This window comes from Trichosurus vulpecula, chromosome 1, assembly GCF_011100635.1.
Source record: "Trichosurus vulpecula isolate mTriVul1 chromosome 1, mTriVul1.pri, whole genome shotgun sequence".
Lineage (NCBI taxonomy): Eukaryota > Metazoa > Chordata > Mammalia > Diprotodontia > Phalangeridae > Trichosurus > Trichosurus vulpecula.
Window position 1 is genome coordinate 68,247,169 of NC_050573.1, and position 24,501 is coordinate 68,271,669.

At 36.3% G+C, this 24,501-nt stretch overlaps 2 pseudogenes; one reads left to right on the forward strand and one right to left on the reverse strand.

Moving 5' to 3' along the window:
- The first annotated feature begins 3,607 nt into the window (after window positions 1–3,607).
- Window positions 3,608–4,576, forward strand: LOC118831056 (annotated as a pseudogene).
- An 11,592-nt stretch (window positions 4,577–16,168) lies between these two features.
- On the reverse strand, window positions 16,169–17,128 carry LOC118834428 (annotated as a pseudogene).
- Window positions 17,129–24,501: the final 7,373 nt, after the last annotated feature.

The following is a 24,501-nucleotide window of genomic DNA, read 5'->3' on the forward strand; positions in this document are numbered from 1 at the left end:
GCCCAATCATGTGCTACACACACACACACACACACACACACACACACACAGGATTAGACTAGTTCAATTTGTCTTAAGACAAAGTATTTTGTTTTGCAAACCCTTTTCTAAAACAACCCCACCCCCAAAACAATGTTAACCCGGAAGGTAATTTAATATGCTATCTGTAATACTCTTTTCAATTCATTCATTAAGTCCTTATTGCAACTGCAATGAAAACTTTTGGACTCCCAAACCTCCAAACTAAAATGTACATTGTATAATTATACAATACCATTCCACCAATATTTATGAAAACATCATAAATTCCAAACTCTAATTATGGAATAATACAAAATATTTATAAAATATTTTATGTGGGATATTCTGTAATAATTAAAAGAAGTAATCTAGTAAGACTTCACATGCTTCCTATTATTTGCAAGACATCATATTAAATTTCCTTATTTTACAAATTTTGTCAAGCATAAATAACATTTTAATAAAATAAATTTCAAATTGGAAGATGTTTACCATAATGCAATAAACATATATGAACTTAAATTTGATATCAGACACCTTTATATTAACAAAGGTTTGTAATATTTGGCTCATCACCAGACACAGCCTAAAATTTTATTTATCATCAAGCTTACTTATGTGTTTTATTTAAAAAAAAAAGAATAAAGTGAAAAAGATTGCTTATAAGGATATGTGGTGGAAATGGTAAAAAAAAAAAAGTATGTTATTTTTACTCTTTAAAAATATAGTCTATTTATTTTCAGTTTTCAACATTCACTTCCATAAGTTTTAAATTTTCTCCCCTTCCCTCTCTACTCCCTCTCTAAGAAGGCATGCAATCCAGTATGGGCTCTATACATACATTCCTATTAAACACATTTTTCACATTAGTCATGTTGCATAGAAGAATTATAACAAATGGGAGAAACCATGAGAAAGAAAACAAAAGAGAAAAGAGTCTGCTTTGCTCTGTATTCTGACTCCATAGTTCTTTCTCTGGATGTGGATGGCATTTTCCATCATGAGTTCTTTGGAAAAGCTTTAGGTCCTTGCGTTGCTCAGAAGAGCTAAGTCTATCAAAATCAGCCATCATACACTGTTCCTGTTAATGCGTACAATGTTCTCCTGGTTCTGCTCACTTCACTCAGCATCAGTTCATATAGGTCTTTCCAGGTTTTCCTGAAGTCTGCCTGCTTATCATTTCTTATAGCTCAATAGTATTCCATTACATCCATATACCACAACTTGTTCAGCCATTCCCCAATTGATGGACATCCCATCAGTTTCCAATTCTTGGCCACCACAAAAAGAGCTGCTATAAATATTTTTGTACATGTGGGTCCTTTTCCCATTTTTATGATCTCTTTGGCATACAGCCCTAGAAGTAGTGTTGCTGGGTCAAAGGGTATGGACATTTTTATAGCCCTTTGGGCATAGTTCCAAATTGCTTTCCAGAATGGGTGGATCAGCTCACAACTCAACCAACAATGAATTAGTGTTCCAGCTTTCCCAAATCTTCTCCAGCATTTATCATTTTCCTGTTTTGTCATGTTAGCTGATCTGATAGGTATGATGTGGTACCTCAGAGTTGTTTTGTTTTGCATTTCTCTAATCAATAGTTATTTAGAGCATTTTTTTCATATGACTATAGATAGCTTTCATTTCTTCCTCTGAAAACTACCTGTTCATCTTTTGACTATCTATCAATTGGGGGATGACTTATATTTTTATAAATTTGACTCAGTTCTCTATATATTTTAGAAATGAGGCCTTTATCAGAGACACTGGTTGTAAAAATTCTTTCCCAATTTTCTGTTTCCCTCCTAATCTTGGTTGCACTGGCTTTATTTGTGCAAAAACTTTTCAATTTAATTTAATCAAAATTATCCATTTTGCATTTCATAATGTTCTCTATCTGTTGTTTGGTCATAAATTCTGCCCTTCTCCATAAATCTGACATGTAAACTATTCCTTGCTCTCCTAATTTGCTCAGAGCATCAGCATTTATATCTAAATCGTGAACCCATTTCAACTTTATTTTGGTATACAGTGTCAGACATTGGTCTATGCTCAGTTTCTGCCATACTATTTTCTAGTTTTTCCAGCAGTTTTTGTCAAATAGTGAGTTTTTATCCCAGAAACTGGAGTCTTTGGGTTTATCAAATAGTAGATTGCTATAGTCGTTGACTACTGCATCTTGTGTACCTAACCTATTCCACTGATCCACCACTCTTTTTCTTAGCTAGTACCAAGCAGTTTTGATGATTGCTGCTTTGTAATACCGTTTAGTATCTGGTATGGCTAGGCTACCTTCCCTAGAATTTCTTTTCATTAACTCCCTTGATAGTCTGGACCTTTTGTTCTTCCGGATGAATTTTGTTATTTTTTCTAGCTCTATAAGATGATTTTTGGTAGTTTGATTGGTACGGCACTGAATAAGTAAATTAATTTAGGTAGAATTGTCATTTTTACTATATTAGCTTGGCCCACCCATGAGCAACTGAAGTTTTTCTAGTTATTTAGATCTAACTTAATTTGTGTGAAAAGTGCTTGGTCACTTTTTTACAGATAACAAACTGAAGTCCCAGGTTAAACTGATTAGCAAGCAAATATCCCAGAGGCTAATTACAGGAATTATAACCTCATTTCCTTTCAATCACACCTTAAATCCAATTCTGACTGCATTTTTTAAGTAAGATGAGTACAGATAGATGCTAACCATTATAAAAATCAATATAGCATAAAATCAATTACAGTGTAAAATCAATACAGTAGAAATCAGAAGTAATATTAATTTCTGCCTTTTATAAAATGTATATACATATACGTATATATACATACATGCTCATAGACTCCAAGTTAGGAACCACTTCACTAAATAACTGATTCAAACAGTTTCTCTTTCAGTGTCTGTCACTCCAAGGAGGGGCAAAATAGGTATTAGAATTTGAGTCCCAGAGATCTTGGCTCAAATACCACGCCTGCTTTTTGACACTGAACAAATATTAGTATAATGTTTTAAATATCTGAACTTTCTTAATCTGTAAAATGAGGGTGGGACTGCATGATAGCTAAAATCCCTTCCAGTTTTGACAAGTATTTCCCAGCCATGGGAAGTTTCTCATTGGCCAGATTGTGGAGTAGAATGACATCAAGAATATTCTTTTTCTTGTAAGATATAATTCCTCTCTCTCTCTCTCTCTCTCTCTCTCTCTCTCTCTCTCTCTTTCTTCCATATATACATTCCTTCTCTTCATATGTGTGTATACGCGTACACATATATTCCATATATATTATATATACATATATTCTCTCACCTCTTTCTCACTCTCCCCACCCCTCCCTCCCTCCCTCTATTCCTTTTGTTTCATTCTATTCCTCTTTTCTTTCTTTCCTTCTACAGGCGACTTGAAAAGATTCCTGATTGAAATGTCCACATGGAGTAAATTGCCTAGGGTTGAAATGCTGAAAACAGCTCTTAGTCCAGCTAAAAGATATTATCGTGGGTACCAGAAATTGAGTTGGCTAGGAGGTATATCCTGATATCCCCTAGACTCGAACGAAAACCAAGATAACTCATCATACTTTTGCTCTACTGAGTCATTCTATGGCTAAAAGCAATCACTGAGTGCTGACTGAGTTCCTTCTTATAGGCTTTACAGATAATATAGAGCTCCAGCCTTTCCTCTTGGAGCTCTTTCTAATGATTTATGTGATCAGTGCTGTGGGAAACCTTGGCTTGATTGTCTTAATCCAGATCAGTCCTCAACTTCACACCCCTATGTACTTTTTCCTCAGTCATCTGGCTTTTGTTGACTTCTGCTACACTTCCTCTATCACCCCAAAGATGCTGGTGAACTTCATGCAAAAGGTTAAAAGGATATCCTTCATTGGATGTGCCACTCAGATGTGCTGTTTCATTACGTTTGCAATTTGTGAGGTCTTTCTTCTCTCAGTCGTTGTCTATGACCACTATGTGGCCATCTGCAATCACCTACTCTATACAGTAGTCATATCTCAGAAAGCCTGTATCCCAATGGTTGCAAGCACTTATACTTATGGCTTGTGTGTTGGAATCCTGCAGGCTACTGTTACATTCCACTTGTCCTTTTGTGTCTCTAATGTAACTAATCACTTTTATAGTGATGATGTTTCTTTGGTTGACTTGGCCTGTTCTGATACTTATATCCAAAGGCTACTGATATTTCTCTTTGCTGGTGTCAACACACTGCTTTCTCTGCTGATTGTCCTTGTCTCCTACCTATTCATCCTCCTTGCCATCCTGAGGATGAATTCCGCTAAAGGGAAACAGAAGACTTTCTCAACCTGTGCTTCTCATATGGTCTACCTCATCATGTTTTATGAAACAGTTATCTTCACTTATCTGAAACCCAAATCAAACCATTCCTGGGATACTGAGATAGCCTCTGTATTCTACACAGTAATGATCCCTATGTTGAACCCCTTCATCTACAGTCTTACAAACAAGGAGGTGAAAAGTTCCCTACAAAAAGTTTTGGGAAAAGTGTGTTCCAAGGTAAAAGAGATTATACTAAGGGGTGTTCCTAAAGTCTGAACATATAGGCAAAAATGCATATTTTCAAGAAATGAAATGAATGAAATTTTCAACAACTTTTTGTTTAATTGTAATATTAACAAATAACATCTCCAATATGATTTCCATCATTTGTGATGCAAAGGTTGATGTGCTTTGCAAGATTCACGTGAACTCAGTGCAATAACTCCACATTGCCACCCATTTTAGCACATTCACTCTTTATGCGTTCAATCAAGTATGTTGCATCTGTGATTTTCATTTTCATTTTCATTCACCTTCTTCTTTAGCATACCCCAGAAAAAGAAGTTGCTGAACAACACAGAGTCTTCAGTGAAATGGTTAATGAGATGTTAATGAGATTTCCTATGTGTCCAGATTTTAGGGACACCCTGTACAATTAAATTGGGAAATCTATAAATCAGTCAATCTTTTTTTAATGTGATTTCTAAGATCAAAGTACTTTGCCAGATATAAGGAAGCAATGGTGATTTCTTTAAAAAAAAAAAAGAACTCAAGTGAATCATAATCGATATTTAATTACTTAATTAATAATTAATTAATTTAGGTAAATGAAGTGGATAGTTGAATAATTTTCACGTTTACATCAAAAGTTCTTAATTTAGAATTAAGAGAGGAAAAGTGCCACCATATTATAGTGGAGGGAAGTTCCAAAGTTTCAATGAACAACCCAAGGCCCCATATCTAGAAACAAGTAGGGGTGGACCTTAGAAGCTAAGCTTTTGGAGCTACTATGAACCTTAAGGCATAGAATCTTAGAATCCGACAGGACCTTAGAGATCACCTAATCCCGGGATTCTTAATTCAAGGTTCATAGGATAGATTTTAGAGGCTCCTTGCTTTTTAAAAATATATTCTGAAAAATATAGTTTGCGGCAATCCTATGGATTTTACTTTATACCTTTAAAACACTATTCTGAGAAGTAGTTTAGCAGAATAAAGGTAAATTATTTCTTGTCACATCATAATTTGCCTTTGTTCTGTTTTCCTTGATGTAACCAATCATGTTGTTGTACCCCCATGATGCTGTCTACCCTATAACCAATCATACCGTCTTTTCTACCTACTCAACTCTGTTCTTTGTTCATTACTTCCCTAAAAATTATAAGAAGTGTTTTCAGACCCATAGCAGTGTCTTAGCTTTGCTGGGGAAACTAAGAACCTATTTATTGATAAATTAAAACTTTAACAATAAATTGAATATACTCAAACCTTTGTGCCCAGTTTACATTAATTTCAATTGCGACACTATGCTACACAGGGGTCATTCCCATACTGAACTCTCTCATTTCCTCTTCCAGAGGAACAAAGAGGTGAAAAATGCCTTGCAGAAAGTTATGAGGAGAACAATTCTAGAATACCACATAGTTCATAGTGTTCTGGACTTTTAAGCAAGAGCCCAGGGTTTAAATCTTTCTTTAGACACCAACTCTGTGATTGTAGGCAAGACCTTTTTAACTGTCAGAATCTCGTTTCCCTCATTTATAAATTGGAAGTATTAATACTTGCACTACACACTTCAAGAGGTTATTGTAAGGAAGGTGCTATATAAATGTGTTATTCAACCATCACTATGTGAATTTATCTCAGATGAACAAATAGCTTAATTTAGTAGTCCATCCTCGGATTCAATAAATATTTGTTTAATTTTGATAATGAGGGTACAGTGCTACATATTACTGATACACATACATTTCATGTTCAATTATAAATATTAGATTAAGTTGAAAAGTTCTGACTGGAATGTCATTTTCAAGTCAATAAGCATTTATTAGGCTCCTACTTTGCGCCATGTACATGCTGAGGACTAGAGGTACAAAAAAAGCAAAACTCCTCAAACAAAAACAATCCCTGCTCCCAAGAAGCTCACACTTTAATGGAGAATGATATGCAAATGACTATATGCAAACAATATCTGTTTATCTCTTATCTATATGCATGTATCTACCTCTGTGTGTGTCTGTATCTCTGTAAAGGATAAGCTGGAAATAATTATAGAAGAAAGTCACTAACATTAATCTTATCATAGAAGGTTAGATATTTATCTAGACTTGAAGGAAGCCAGGGATGCCAGAAGATGGAGATGAGGAGGGGGAGAAATTCTATCATGGCACTACAGCTGAAGGAAATGCACAGGAGACATGGCCGTACACCGGGGATTGTCTGACGATTATCGAACAAGTTGAGAAGAGATTCACTTGAGAGGATTTGAGCAAGTGTCACATTTCAGCACCCCTTTGAGGAATAAACATAAGCCTGAGCTGAGGCAGAGAAAGGGATATTGATGAAAGCCATGACTTTATTGGAAATTAGAGCTGAAGATGCAGCTTGAAATAGAGTCTGGGAAAAAAGAGATCGGATTTCTTCCCAATTTACCCTCTTGATGCCTGTCTATCCATATAGACTATAATGTAACCTGTTTTTTTGTTACCCAAACATTTCCAGTAAACTGAATTTTGCCTCAACCATAAAGAAGCCAAGGGCTAACTGGAGATAGATATAAATGAAAAGTTAGGCAAAAAGCCTCTTCCTAAATGCTAGACATTTATCTAACTGGAGGCTCAGAGTGGTTGAGTTTTGACTTTAAAAATTTCATCAACAATTAACTCTCCAAAGTCAAAGAGGAGCAAACCGTGTAAGCCTTAGGTATAATATTTCTCCCCTAAGCTTCCAAATCCTAATTATTATGACAATGTTACACAACATGAGACAGAGAGAGACAGAGAGACACAGAGAGACACAGAGAAAGACAGAGAGAGAGAATACTAAGATAAGCAGGATCAAGTAAGGCTTCCAATAGATGGTGCATGAGCTGAGCCTTGAAGAAAACAAGGAATTTAGAGATTTAGAGTACATTTGTGGTCTTGGGGTACCTCCTATTCAAATGTAGAAGATGGAATGACAACTTTATAAGAATAAGAGCCATTCCCTAGTTGATAAATGGTCAAAGAAGAACTGGCAACACTCGAGGGAAGAAATCCAAGCTATCTCTTTCTCTAAGACAGTAAATAATTAGAGAAATGTAAATTAAAACGACTTTGAATTTATACCTCACACTCATCAATTTGGTAAAGTAGATACAAAATGATACATTTTCAAGGTGCTATGGGAAAATGGACATGACAATTTGCTGTTATTAGAGTAGTGGATTGATACAGATATTCTGCATTCCTTTAAAGTTATTGAAACCAATACATACCATAACCCAGCAATAACCCTGATAGGCATATAACATCACCCCTCCCCATGCAAAACAAAAGGTCAAATGAAGAAAAAAAGGTACAAAAATATGTATAACATCTCTTTTGTGGTGGAAAAGAACTGGGAACTAATGCAGTACTCATATAACAACTGTTAAATAGCTGAACAAATTTGATTATGTGATTTTTTTTACTTTTAAAATTACACACACACATACACGTATATATTCCCCCAATTACCCATTAAAATAATTTTTAACATTAAAAAATTTTTGAGTTCCAAATTCTATTCCTCCTCCTTTTTCCTCCCCCTTCCCTGAGATGGTAAGCAGTTATAGTTTACACATGTGTAATCATGTAAAACATTTCAACATTAGTCATTTTATACAAGAAGATTCAAATAAGAGAAAAAAGAATGAAAGAAAGTGAAAAATAACATGCTTCAGTCTGCATTCAAACAATATCAATTCTTTCTCTGGAGGCAGATAGTATTTTTCATCATTAGTTCTTTGGAATTGTCTTGGATCATCATACTGCTTAGAATAGCTAAGTGATTCACAGTTCTTCATTGAACAATATTGCTGTTACTGTGTACAACATCCTCCTGGTTCTGTTCACTTCATTTTGCATCATCGGTTCAAGTAAGTCTTTCCAGGTTTTTCTGAAATTATCCTGCTTGTTGTTTCTTACAGCATAATAATATTCCATCGCAATCATATACCACAGCTTATTTAACTATTCCCTAATTGATGGGCATGCTTTTGATTTCCAATTCTTAGCCATATGGTATATGATTTATTGGAATATTATTGTGTCATTAGAAATAAAAATGGAAATGCTATCATTAAAACATGGAATGACTTGATATACTGAAGTAGAATGGTTTCTGGGTCCAAGAGGACAACTTTATAACTACTTCATTTTTTAAAATATATATTTTTTTGGTAAATATTTCCCACTAACATGTAAAAAATATTTCATTGATTTTTAAAATAAATTTTGAGTTCCAATTCTATTTCCTTCCTGACCCTCACACCTTCTTGAGAAGGCAAATACTTGACATAGATTATACATGTAAAGTCATGACAAACATATTTCTACTTTAACCATGTTGCAAAAGAAAATAGACAGGAAAGCAATAAAAATAAGGTAAAAATGTTTCAATGTGAACTTAGAATTCATAAGTTCTCTATCTGAAATGGATAGCATTTTCCATCACGCGTCTTTTGGAATTGTTTTAGGTCATTGTCTTGATCAGAGCAGCTAAGTCTTTCATAATTGATCATCTTTACAATATTGCTATTACTATGTACAGTGTTCCGGTTCTGTTCACTGCACTTTACATCAGTTCATATAAGTCTTCCCAGGTTTTTTTTGAAACCATCCTGCTAATCATTTCTTATAGCACAAGGGTATTCCATAACAATTACATACCACAACTTGTTTAGCCATTACCCAATTGATTGGCATCTCTTTGATTTCCAAATCTATGCCACTACCAAAAGAGCAACTATATATTTTTGCATAAATAGGTCCTTTTCCCTTTTCTTTTATCTCTTTGGAATATAGACCAAGTAGTAGTGTTATACCAAGAGCGAGTGAGACACATCACAGAGTATAAGTTTTAAACGGAGAATTTATTAGCCGGCGGCCATTCGGGGTTCAACCCAAATCAAAATGACCAGGAGTTTGGGGTGGAGAAGTCAAATTTATACAATAGATCAAGGAGCAGTGGTTAATTATCTCTTGAAACTTGTATATGTTATTTTTAGCAGGCTTGGCAAGCCTTTTTCACTTTTATGATCATGATACATGAAGAGGAACCTCCTGAATAGATTGCAAGTACAGCATATCAGACAGCTGACAAAGTGTCAACTGAATTACAACCCAGGATCTCTCTGTCCAATTTGCCATTTACATCCCACAACATAAGATAAGAATAACGAAACAGTCACCTAATTCAAGAGAATGTCTGGGTCTGAGGCCTTCATCCTTTAAGGCCCTAGGCAGACCAAGGGACGCTCCAGCTGGGTTTGTTGATGCAAGATAGAGACATCTCTTAGCCCACTCAGGAAACAAACAGAGATTGCTAGCATCAGGCCCTTCCCCTGGCCATACTCCCCTGGCCATACAATCCATACTCCCAGAACAGTCACAGGGCCAAGGACACCCGCTGAATGCCAAATCACAGGAACTGTCTGTTTTTCTTATGCAAACTGGGGTTTTAGTTAGGGGCTGGGGCAGGGTTTTTTTTAGCAATAGCTGGCTGCTCAGGTATCACAGTAGTATTGCTGGGTCACACGGTATGAACTGTTTTATAAACTTCTGGGTATACTCAGTAATATATACTGGGTATATATTATTCTCCAGAATGGTTGGAATAGTTAAAAAATCATCCAATGGCACATTAGTATCCTAATTTTTTCATATCCTTTCCGACATTTGTTATTTTCCTTTTCTGTAAAGTTAACTAATCTGATAGGTATGAACTAGCAACTCAGGGTTGCTTGAATTTTCATTTCTTTAATCAGTAGTGATTTAGAGATTTTTTCCTGTGACTATTTATAGCTTTCACTTCCTCTTCTGAAACTGTCTATTCATATCTTTTGACTACTTATAGATTGGGGAATTTCTCTCTCTCTCTCTCTCTCTCTCTCTCTCTCTCTCTCTTTTAAATTTGGCTTAATTCCCTATATATTTGAAAGATAAGGCCATTATTAGAGAAACTTGTTGCAAATTTTTTTGTTTGCTCAAAAACTCCTTCCTCTAATAATCTGACAGGTACATTTTCTCATGCTTCCATAATTTACTTATGGTTTCACCCTTTATGTCTAAATTATTTATTCATTTTGACCTTACTTCATACATGGTGTGAAATGTTGGTCTAGGAATAGTTTCTTCCAAACTGCTTTTTAGTTTTCTCAGAAATTTTTGTCAAATGATGAGTTCCTACCCTCAAAACCCGGATCTTTGAGTATATTTAATACTGGATTACTGTGGTTATTTATTACAGTATATTGTATATCTAATCTAGTCCACCAATCCAGAATTCTATTTCTTAGCCAGTACCAGATTGTTTTGAAGATTACTGATTTGTAACACAATTTGAAATCTAGTGCTTCTATGCCACATTCTCTCACACATTTTTTCACTGACTCCCTTGATATTGTTGACCTTTTTTTCTTTCAAATGAATTTTGTTATTATTTTTCTTCGCTCTATAAAATAATCCCTTGGTACTTTGATTGGCATGGTGCTGAATAACTAAATTAACTTAGGTAGAATTGTTCTTTCTATTATATTGGTTTATCCTACTCATGAGTGATTATTATTTCTCTAATTGTTTAGATCTGTCTTTATTAGTGTGAAAACTGCTTTATAATTGTTTTTATATAGTCCCTGGGTTTGTTTTGGAAAGTGGACTCTCAAGTATTATATAATGTCTGCAGTTGTTTTAAATGGCACTCCTCTTTCTATCTCTTGTTGTTGGGTTTTATAGGTATGTTATTAGAATTCTTATTGGATTTTTGTCTGATTTACATATTTCTTTGAGGTTTTGCTTGAAGCTGTTTTTACTTGATTGGCTTCTTTCCAGTTTGTGTCTTTATATTGCTTGTCACCATATTAGATTTTTATGGGAAGGTTCTTTTTTTTTTTTTTTTTTTTTTTTGCTGTTTGATATTTTTTATCCTATTTCTTGACTTTTAGTTTTATGTGAAAGTTGGGATCTGGACCTGGTGTTCAGGGGACATTGTCCCAAGCTTTGCAATTTTCATGCTACTGTTTTCAGAGCTGGTTCTGGTGCTCTATGAGTTGTCAGTGCTTCTGATGTGGTATGATTCAAGGAGAGGTGCAGTCACTTCTCTCCTAATTTGTGCTCCGGTCTTTACCAAAGAAGAGACTTTGCTTCCCTAAAACCTCAAGTGCTACTGCTCCATTCCTTTCCGCCTTGGCACTGAGACCAGGGGCTCTGCTCCCTTGTGAGGCGCTGCAAGCACTCTTCTTAGCCCTGGAATTGTGACCAGTACCCCTGCTCCCATGAGGCCATAAGTGCTAGTATTCCTCTTCAACCTTGAACTGCTGTCAGTAACAGCATATAGACAATACAAGAGGATGCTGCACCCAGTGCCAGAAAATGGTCTCCTGTGATCTCTTTCTAACCAGTTAGCCAATCCCTTTACCATTTCTAGGCTGAGAGCCCTTGAAATTACTGCTGCTTTTCTTGTAGTAGCTACCTTTAAGGCCAGCTGCTGCTGTTGCTTCATGATGCTCTAGGTCAGCCCCATATTTTAGTGTCAGAGACATCTACTGCCAACCTCCTAAGCTATCTTGGGCTGGCAAAATACGTCATCCCGACCTTTTGCTAGTTCTGCCACTCTAGATTTCAATTTGAAACATTATTTTAATGTTGAGGGGAATGTTGTCAGAATTCAGCTAAGTTGTTGGTTATACTCCACCACCCTGTCTTGACATACTTTTAAGGTTCATCTGTATTAACATTTTCTTCATCACTTTCTTAAGTTTAGGCAATCAACAAAGTAATAAATCAAGCCCTGATTAGTTGAATTTCGAGATCCCAGGCATAAATGCTCACATTGAGAATTTAACAATCAGCTCTGAGGAGCATGTTTGAGCTGGTTCCATCATTCCCCTGCTTCTAAATGATAGTCTATAATTCTATGAACTACAATATAATGTATAAAGTGGTATCTTTAGGTTAATTTGTAGGAGTGCACTGAAGCCAGTTCTAACCCATTGTAAGAACAGATTATTATATTTTTAGTGTGAGCATTTATACTATAGAAATTGGCAAGCTTGATTTATTGTTTTGTTGATTATCTAGACATAAGAAATATTAACAATGCAGATTATACATAAAGTGTGAATACGTGCCTTTTTTTAGGAGAACCAGTTATTAATCATTTACTAGCACACCCTGTATTGCTCCATCAACATTGCTTGAATTTACCACAAGTGCAGTAAAAAGCTCAGGGAATGAAATCAAACCAGAAGCCTGGAGATTGTAGACTATGAATGAAAATGACATTTATATAGCATTTTAAGACTTGCAAGGTACTTTAGATCCATTATCTCATTTGACCATCCCAAATACTCTTAGTCCTAGATGCTTAGCACCCAATGCTTCTTAGTCACAGAAAGTTGAGTTTCAAATGAGGAAAAAAAAAATAAAGTCAATCAACCAACCCCAGAAATAATACAGAATATTCAAAAAAAAGTTAAATTGGAGTCATAGAAGTAATTTGTTCCCTGTAATTGAAATTGTATAGAAATATTTAGGAAAAATGAGCATTTTAGAAGATTCCCTTATTCAATATTCAGAATGTTTCAAAAGTCTTAATGCCATTTTAGGCTAGATTTTAAGCCTATAAGGAAAAGTCCTGGAAGATTAGAAAATGAACTTGGAAAACTATATATGCTTAATTGTCTTGAAACCCAAATGAACTCCAGGAAAGTTCTTGGTTATACATACATACACACACATAGATGCACACATATAATACATATATTGTATATGTGTATATACACATACTTATATCTACATATACACACATATATGTGTATAAACATATAGACATGTGTGTATGTACATCTACATACATATGTACATGTATTCAAAAGACATTCCTTCCTTAAACCTAGAAGAGGGGCTAGTGGTAGCTTAAGTGGGAATAATACTTAAGAAAAATGAAAGAAATCATTGTACTTTGATTTTTATATTTCTTGAAAATCTTATGTAATTTTGCATAATTTTAACAGAAATATATCATTGATAATTCAAATTACTTATGCACATTTGCTTTAAAAATTGGAATAGTCCAGTGCAATATAAAGCTTACCAAGAGATGACTTAAGAAATCTTGGTCCTTCCTGAAATTCTACTACTAACTATAGATTTGGTCAAAAATCTTGACCTGGGCAGCTAGGTGGTGCAGTGATTAGAGCACTGGCCCTGGAGTCAGGAGGACCTGAGTTCAAATCCAGCCTCAGACACTTGACACATGTACTAGCTGTGTGACCTTGGGCAAGTCACTTAACCTCATTTGCCCTGCCAAAAAACAAACAGAAAAAAAAATCTTAACCTCTAGTCCTTGTTTTCCTCATCTGTAAAAGGACAATGCTAGATTGGATGAACTTGAAGGACCTTTACAGATCTAAAATTTTATGATCCTATCTGTATACATCATTAAAATAATTGAATGAAAAAATGTGCTATTCCATCTTTCCAGTAACTATACCAGCTATCCAGACCTATATCATAACCGAGCACCATTATTCACCTGTTATTAGTACGGCCTCATTATCAATGAAGTTTATAGATGGTAATTGAAGCTATCATTGGAATCCCAACTCAAAACAATGATGGCATACCCAGAATTGGAGATTCGCCCAATTTCAGAGTTGAAATTGAATACACATGTCACTTAGTCTAACTCATATTTGAAACGTAATCCTTCCAAAGCATCTTCCCAATACATTTTATATTTTGGCACATTCAGCTTCCCTTGGAGACCTCTGATGCAGGGAAACTCTATTTATTGAGGTAGCTTATTTCAATTTTGAACATTGCTAATTGTTATAAAATTGTTGTTACCCTGATTTCAAGCTTAAATTTTCTTCCTCATTAATTCTGCCCATTCCTCCTGGTTCTCTTTGATTTTTCTCTTCTCCCTGCTAAGTATTCCCAGTTTCTTTACTTGCTTCATAAATGGTATGGATTCAAGGCCTTTCACTGTTGTATATTCTGGTGACTTTTCTGGATGCTCTGTAGCTTACTGATGACCTTAAACTATGGCACCTGAGACTAAACACACACACACACACACACACACACACACACACACACACACACACACACACATATATATACCTTGTAGGTGGAGACCTATACGTAAATGTATATCTATTGATTAATCTCTATGTTTATATCTGTATCTACCTGTAACATGTATGCATTGGTATGTACATGTAGACACTTTATAAGTGAAAGGTAACCTCAGAAAGAAGGAATCAACAATGGAATTAGACAAATGTTATTTCACAATAAAAGTATTCCCATTAATCTTTTCCCCAGCTAGCTTGCCAAAAAGTACATCTCTAGACTGAATTAAAGTTGATAGAATGTATAACTGGTTCATTTAAAACCCAAAACCATTACAAAAAATAATATAGACACAAAAGGTACCTGATGATCCACAGGTTCCCAAATCATCCTGTGACTAAAAAGATTAATATGGATAGCAAACTTCATAAAAATGTCTTCTAGGACAGAGGGAGTTTGACCTTTTGTAAACTTATCCATAAATAATAAGTATCCATATAATATGTGACATCTTGTCTATTGTATGGAGTTAATAACAGTTTTATTTTTATTAGATGCTTGTGACATACTTCAAAAATATTTTCACATTTTTACTCATTGTATGGAATTAATCATGGTTTTATTTTTTGTCACATTGACATACTTCAAAAGCACTTTCACATTTCATTGTTTCATTTTTGCCTTACGAGAAAATTTAGGGGTTGGTAGGGCACTTATCTTTTTCTGTCCTATTCACAGAGAGCTAAGAATCACTTTTTGATAAAGTGTGATCTAATTACAGCCAAGGATATCAGGCTTTTCATAGCAGACTCTTGCCCATTGAAAAGCAACTATTCTTTAATGCAGGAATTCTGAGCAATATCAAGTGTTCTTCCATTGCTGCCTTATCAGGGCGCAGAAGCAACCTGAGTTCTTGAAAAGTACAACAGTGGTGGGGTTCCGCCAATGCTAGAATGGCATCAGGAATTGATTGTATGACTACAGTTGGCATTTTCTGTATCTGAAATTCAGCCTAGCTAAGTTCAATCAGGCTCATGGGGAACACAGATGTACTGCAGAGCCTGAAGCATCTCCAGGGGCTAATTGTTTTAACCTCCATATTACAGATGAGGAAACAGAGGTTCAGGGAAGTTAAAGGGCTTGTCCAGGTCAGGCAAACTCAACTCATCAGTGTAGGACTGCTACTTGGTTTTCTGATTCTAGAATCTGCTCTTTTGACTCTACCACCAGGTGGATTACAGAATGATGACTTTCCTTATGTAAAACAAGCTCTTCAAGACTATCTGTTAAATTGTGAAGAGGGGAATATTCATAAAAACATCATGGCTTCTTGTAGTATTGAAATGGCAAGTAGTAGGGGTAACATTTTGAGGTCAGGAGTGTCTAGACTGGCACCTCTGACATCTTGCAACCTTTTGCAAAGTCCAGGCTTACCTTTTGTCAAGACAAAGCCTTGATGTGATGAAGATTTAATGAATGAGTGACAGAAGTCAATTTACTAATAGCCATGTAAGTAAAATAAATGTCTTCTCAACCACTTTTCAAACACTCTTCACTTTCTGGACTGAAGCATTTTTAATGTTTCATGCCCTCTAGCTTGAGCCTTCTTCAGAGCCTCTTTCACCTCTTTGTTCCTTAATCTGTAGATTAGAGGGTTCAACATGGGGATCACCGCTGTGTAGAAGACTGATGCCATTTTGTCTGTGTCCAGGGAGTGGCTCAGCTTGGGCTGTAGGTACGTAAAGATCAATGTGCCATAGAAAATGGTGACAGCCACCATATGGGAGCTACAGGTAGAGAAAGCTTTGAGTTTGCCCTCTGTGGAACAGATATGAAAGATGGCGGCAATTATGAAAATATAGGAGATGAGGACAATCGATGAAGAACAAATCATGTCAAACCCAGCAAAGGCAAAAATCAACATCTCTTTTATATGGGTGCTTGAGCAGGCCAGGGCCAAGAGGGGAAGGTCATTACCATAAAAATGATTGATGACATTTGGGCCACAATAAAATAATCAGAATGTACCAATGGTATGGAACAATGTAACCAAAAAACTGTATATATAGGAAACAGCAACTAACTGAATGCAGATTTTCTAAGACATAATGATGAAGTAAAGCAGTGGATTACAAATAGCTGTATAATGATCATAGGCCATGGATGCCAAAAGGAAACACTCTGTGATCGTAAATGTCAGAAAACATCCTAGTTGGGTTGCACAAGTATTAAATGAAAAGGTATTTTTCTGCACTACAAAATTTACTGCCATCTTGAGTGTGATGGCTGAGGAATAGCAGAAGTCAACCAAAGCTAAATGAGTAAAGAAAAAGTACGTATGTGTATGAAGTAGAGAGTCAATCATGATTAATATAATTAGTCCAAGGTTCCCTACCACTGTGACTATGTAGATGGCTGAGAAAGCTATAAGGTGTGGTGGTTGGAGCTCAGGGCAGTATGTGATCCCTTTGAGAATAAATTCAGTCACTTGTGTGAAGTTGAATTTTGCCATTTATTCCATGGATTTAATCTGTGGGGAAAAAGAATGTAAATGCCACATAAATGATGGGGATAACTCTGGAGATGGATATGTACTATTCCGTGGCCATCCAACATTTACTAGATCAGAGGCGTAATAGTGGTTTGGTGGAAAGAGTTCTGGACTTGGAGTCAGAATAGCTTTTGCCTTCTGCCTCTAATGTTCACTAACTGTGTGATTTTGAGTATGTTTCCTCACTTCTCTAGGATTAAAATGAGGTGGTTGAGTCAGATGATCTCAGCAGTGTCTTCTGGCTTTTATATTCTCTAATTCTGTGACTTAGATCTTGGTTAGAATCCTTTCAGTCCTTCTGAAGGCATCTTTAACTGAAACCCAACCTTAACTCCTGCCTACCTGAGAAAAGGAGTAGGCATGCCATGGAGAATTGATTTTGAAGTCTGGAAGATCTGAATTCAAATCCTGCATTTGATACATACTGCCTGCTTGACTCTGAGCCAGTCACTTAAACTCTGTGTTCTAAGAACTGTCCAGGATTCAAGTTATGGAGAAGTTGCCAACCTGCTTTAGGAGAGGCAGTTCCCTCAGCTATGGAGTTCTTATAGCAATTAAATTACAGGTTCCATCTCTGACTGTGAAAGTACTAATGCATCTGAGCTGGTTTTTTAAAATAGATGTTAAATTGGTGATGGGGTTTTTTTTTTCCCTTCATTCAGCCATTTGAGCATCTAAAATCACCCACTGTGTACTAAGCACTGGATGGAATATGTTGGGAGCCCAAAGAGAACATGATTCTTGCTTAAGTAAATGAGGTATTTAAAGCACTTTGTAAACCTTAAAGGGCTACAAAAAGAATTCTTCTTGTTCTTGTTCTTTTTCTTGTTCTTCTTGTTCTTGTTCTTGTTCTTCCTTTCTTCTTGTTCTTCTTCTTGTTCTTCTTGTTCTTCTTGTTCTTGTTCTTGTTCTTCTTCTTCTTCTTCTTCTTCTTCTTCTTCACTGACAACCTAATTACAACTTGGAGGGGATGTAAGACATAAACATTTATTAAGCACCTTCTATATGCTAGCTAGATACTGTACCAAGTGCTTTACAAATGTTATGTCATGATCCTCACAACAGATTTGTGAAGTAGGTACTGTTATTATCACTGTATTATCCCCAAATTGAGGCAGATAGAGGTCACTTGTCCAGGGTCACACAGCTAGTAAATGCCTGAGGCTGGATTTGAACTGAGTTGCTCCTGACTTACGGCTCAGTGCTCTGTCCACTGCATGACTTGGCTGTCTCTCAGGAAGGATGTGTAATAAACAAAAGCAATCAATAAGACAACGAACATCTGTTTAGTATCTACTATGTTTTGGCCACTCTTACATATTTTGTTGGGGATACAAAGAAAAATTTAAAATAGCCCCTGACTTCAAGTTGCTTATGTTCTGTTATGAAAAACAACAGGAACACCTATAAGTAAATATAAAATACAAGCAAACACAATTTCAGGAGACTAACAGTTGGGGAAATCTGGAAAAATCTCCTGTAAGAAGTGGCAAAAGAATTGAATTTGAAGGACTATGGGAATTCTAAGAGGTGACGGTGGGGAGATCCACTGACCTGTGAGTCAGAGTTTTGATTGTAGCTCTGCCCCTGCCTTTATCCTTGTAACCTGGAGCAAGTTACTTAACTTCTATCTTTCTCATATTCCACATGAAAAATTTGGGATTACTAGGCAGGGGAATTAGTAGAAAGACTTCCTTAGAGTTCTCTCTACTTAATTCTTTAAGAGTGCAGTTGCCAAAATACCAATGTACACAGAAACATTACAATAAAAACAACACATTAATAAGTATAAGCAATGTGTATATGTATATATGCAGGTATGTATGTGTATGTACATACATATCTGTAGATAGACAGACAGATGATAGATAGATAGATAGATAGATAGATAGATAGATAGATAGATAGATAGAATTTGAGGAGAGAGTATGTACTAACAACTAGAGGGATCAGGAAGACTTCACAGAGGAGGAAGCACCTGAGTTGACATGTTAAGGAAGCTAAGGATAAAAATGGAAAGGGGCAAAGAGAGACAGTATTCCCATCATATAGGACATGTTGCGCAAAGTCATAACTTCGTGAAAGAGATGGAATGCCAAAATCGGAGAATAGACTCTATGCTAATTTGTCTAGAAAGTAGACTGTATGAACCAGGATAATATTCATTAACTCTGGATAAATTACCAATGATATCAGAATTATGAAATCTAATCATCTTTTTCTCAATTCTCATCCTTTTTGACCTTTCTGCCATACCCAACCTCATTTGTAATGAGGAAGTTCTCTGGAAAGCAGAAAAAAAGTGTAGAAATGTATAGTTAATATTATCAAATCTATCACTGTTGATCATTCTCTGCCCCTGGATACTTGGATACTCTCTCCCATCTTGTTTTTCATGACATTTCTCTCTCTTGATTCTCTTTTTGACTTTCTGAACACCAATTCTTATGCTCTTTTTTTTGAATTTTCATTGATATCAAGCCAAAAATTGACTGTGGATATACCACAAGGTTCTGTCCAGGCTCCTTTTTTTAACTTTTTGTTTTCTCTATGCACTCTAACTTGGTGATTTCATCAAATACCATAAGGTATAAGTAAAATCTCCATAAAGATTTGTCTCCTAGAACTATGTATTGAGCCTGAGTGGCTGTACTGAGTTCTAGTCTCATATCACAACTGCACATTGAACATTTCAAACTAGATATCCTAGAAACATCATTTCAAACTCATATGAAAAACAGACCTCAATAACTTTTCTCCTAATATCACACCTCTTTCAAGTGTCACTATCATGGGAAAAGCACCATCCTCCCCAGTCACCCAAGTTCATAACCTTATCACCATCCTAGACTCCTCAATCCCATTCACCCCACATATCTAATATGCGGCTAAATCTTGGCATTTTTTTCTCCTTAACGTCTCTTGGATATGTTCCCTTCTCTCTATTGACAAGCTACCATTTTAATTCATTTCCTTATGACTGCTCTGTTCTCAGGGTGTTCATATTCAGAGACCCTGAGAACTCCTTTTTTCCCTTGGTTATTTTTTTTCCTAGAGTCATTTCATCTTTCCCAGGTTAAATATCCATTCTACTCACATACACTCTAAGTGTGATAAGAGAATAATCTAAAGGAGAGGATATAGATGTTAGACTTACCCAGTCTGTCTAACCTACCTGCTAGAAGTCAGATTATTCTGGCTATGCACAAGATTATTCAGAAAAGTCTGACTTATTTATTGCTTTTCAAATCCCTTTGGCCCCAAACATGAAACCCCATGTGGGTTTAAAAAAATAGTGATAATTCTCAAGGGAAGAAAGAACATATCTTCTTTTAGTTGCATCTGCATACTTTAAATCACTAAGGAACAGAAGCCTCTAACCCCTTCTCAATGGTATCTAATTTTATTTGTCTCCAAAATAATCAATTTCTTAGAAGTGGTGTTGTGGAAAGATTACTAGGTGAGAAGTCAAGAGGCCTGGGTCATACTTCCACTGTGACTTTAAGAATATGTGTGACTTTAGGCAGACTTCTATCTCTTTGGGCTTCATTTTTCAAATAATGAAAATTCCTCTTGCTTGTCCAATTCACAAAATCATTTTGAAGATTAAATGAGATCACTACCCAAAGTGTAAAGACTAATGTGTCTGTCATTGACCTTCACTTATTTGTGTGTTCTAGTCAGTGCATTAGAGGAGATGATCAGACAACAAGCTTGTATTAAGGGTTTATTTATACTCCTGTCACTTGGTTAGAACCTTAGGATAAAGACAAAGTTTAAAAAGGGATTAGTTTCTATAGGGAAATTTATATTTTATGGGGAAAACATCACATACTGATATTCAAAATATATACAAAGTAAACACAAGGAAATTTCTGTGAAGAAGCCCTTGTAGCTAAAGGGGTGATGGTGGAAGTGGAGGAGATTAGGACAAGTGTCATGTGGGAGGTGGTGCTTAATTAAGATTTGATTTCAAAATCAAGAGAGAGCTTGGTCCAAGCAAACATGGTAGACACCTTATACAGTGGTATGGAGGAAAAAACATAAATATTTTCCCTGAGAAACAGCAAGAAAGCCAATTTGACTGGACCACACAACGTATGAAAGAGAGAAATCTCAAGAATCAGGAATTTGATCGTGTAGTTTTAGGATATTTTAGTGCAGCTAGGTGGCATCCTGCCTGGATGGAGTAAGGTACTTGAAGTCACCAAGACCAGGACTCAAATCCTTCCTCAGGAAGTCATACAGCAGCAAAGAACCCTGAGGGAGAGACAAGAAGAAGCTTGTGCCAGATGAGTTAGACCATCAGCAATACTTCCATTACCACCTCTCCTGGGAGGACCTGACCCTATGGTTTAGCCAGGAAACTACATTTGCAGTGGCTTCATTATGGCTATTGAAGACCCAGTAAATATAGTTTTTGCCACTGAAGACCTTGGCACTATCAAATGGTTAAACACCAGAAACTGATATAATTTTATTAGGGCAAATCATATTAATGGTGAATCACTATCAGCTTTACCATTGGATGCTGAAGACTGTAGGACCGAAACAACTTGGTGACTTTTTGTACTGCTTGGTGGATTTCCTAAAGGATCTTCCATTTTGAGAAAGTAAACAGTTACTCAGGATCACACACCTGTCATCCTTGACTCCTCCTTCTAAGTTATCCCACATAGCCAACCTATGGTCAAGTCATTCTGGAAGATCCCTTCACTGTTATGACTTCCTCCTTAGATGGGTGATTTCCCCCATTTTGAGGAAGCATCTTTGCCAGCCATGCACACTTCTTCATTCCTCTCATACCTCCACTCATGCCTTTTTGGCCTTCTATAGCATGCCCTTCCTTTTCCTTCTACCCCTTTTTCAGCTCCCATTTAATGTATTGTCTTTTAGCAATAGAATGTAAGTCCTTTGAGGGTAGGGACAGTCTTTCTTTTTACTTTTATAAGTACTTCCAACACTTAGCATAGTGCCTGATACATATTAAGCATATAATGCTTGTTGACTTAAAACAAAGCAAAACAACCAAAAAAGGGGAATGGACTATATGAGGAAGTAGTAGATTTCCCAGAACATGGAGTCTTCAAACAGTTTGGGTTGGTTAAGTCGTCGTAGAAGGCATCCCTCATATAATATAAGTTTGACTAGCTGGCCTCTGACCATCCAACTTAGAGATTCAGAGATAATGGATGGGAAAGAGTTCTAGAAAAATTTCAAGCCCTATGCACAGGAAAGGAAGGAAAGGGAATAAGCATTAAGTCCTTCTGTGTGCCCAGCACTGGCATAAATGATTTGGCAAATATTTTCATTTGTTCCTCATAAGAATCCCCATTTAAATATTTGAGAAAACTGAAGCAAACAGAGTTTAAATAATTTGCCCAGGGTTACCCAATTAATAAGTGTCTGAAGACAAATTTGAACTCAGATCATTCCTACACCAAACCCAGTACTCTCCTCACTGTGCCTCCAGCTGCCTCATATGTATCAATAAAAATGTCTTTCTAAATTACTACACTGCCTTGATGTACAATCACACCACCACTACAAATCAGGGCAACATAGGAACCTGAAAGTGATCTTGTAATCTTGGTTGCTAGAGCAGCAATACGCATGGTCTGGGAACTTCTGCCCAGATGCAAAACATTCAGGTGTAGCCAGATGAAAGACTGTATTGCCACCTGGAATTAGTCAAGCTAAGTTTGGAGAGGCTTGCTCCTAGCTTGGCCTCACTTCCTGGTGATAAAGTTTCCACCCACACTTAAAAAAAAGAGATGCTTAGTAGATATGCACACTAGGCCTGGGGTAAGGAAGACCTGAATTCTAATCTAGCCTTAGATACTCACAAGTTATGTGATCCATGGTGATTCATTTCATCCCTATTACCACAGTAACTTTGACTGTAAAATAGAGACTGTTGTGATGAACCAATGAGATAATATTTGTGAAGAGCTTGGCATGGTTTCTGGAACATAGTAGATGCTTAATAAATGCTTATTTCCTCTCTCCCTTCTGCTTCTTTTTCTTCCATTCTTCCTTCTTTCTTTCTTTTCTTTCTTCCATCATCCCTCCTTCCTTCCTTTCTCCCTTTTTTCTTTCCCTCCCCCTTCTTTCTTTCTTTTTTTGTTTCTTTCTTACTTTCCTTCCTTCCTTATCCATATCCTGCCTCCTCTGCAAGCTCAGTATCCACACACAAGCCTGATCTCACTGCTAATTAGCAGGAAACTTTTGACCTCTTTTTCTTTCCTGAACCAATTTGCCCTTCCCTGGGCCTTTGGATTATATGGCCCCTTCCAGCACTATATTTTATGTGCCACTACTAATATAGATTCTATAATTCCCATAAGCTCTGTTCACACAAGTCAGTGGTGGCAGAGCTGAATCATTAATGCAGACCATCATTTGAGGGCTCTTTTCATTGCACTCCACTGCTTCCATAGGAAGAGAGCCTTCCCCCACTGTATACCTTTTTTTGATGGACCAGTATAGATTAATATAATGTCTAATGCACCGGTCTAAATAATTGACCCAGGCTTAAATAATGATAGCATCTAGCATTTGTACAGCACTCTTAGGTTTGAAAACATATTTACTCATTCTCTCTCATTTGATTTCTTCAGAACCCCTCTGAGGTATGTGCTATTTTATAGGTGAAGAAACCGAGTCTAAGAAAAGTCAAATAACTTTCCAAGGGTTGTAAAAGTAAGAAGAGCTAGGGGCAGAATTTGCAATCAGCTCTTCCTTACTTGGAGTGCATTACTTTACCCACTGAATTACCTGTCGCTGTTGTTCCTTCATTTTCTAGTCATTTTCGAATCTTCTTGACTTTATTTGGCATTTTCTTGGTAGAAATACTGGAGTGGTTTGCCATTTCCTTCTCTAGCTCATTTACAGAGAAGGAAACTGAGGAAATCAGGGTTAAGTGACTAACCCAGGGTGACACAGTGAGTGTCTGAGGCCAGATTTCAACTCAGGAAGATGAGTCTTCCTGACAGCAGGCATGGCACACAATCCATTGTGCTGTCTTGCTCCCTCTTAAATACATTCATTTCACACAGGTTTTAAGATTTAGACACAGGAAAACACATCAAAATTGAGAATTAAAGATGGAGGTTACCATTTTGCTAAGAAATTAAGATATTGGTTATTTGAAGGACATAAAAAAGGCACAATACTTTTTTGTGTGTTTGCAGAAATTAATGTAACATTATCTTGTTTACAGCAGGTACTCAATAAATCTTGTTGTATTTACTGAAAACAAAAATACCCTCCAAATCCAGCTATTTAGGATATTTGGGCTGTTTTCTGCTCCTGTTTAAGTCGATTCCTTTGCC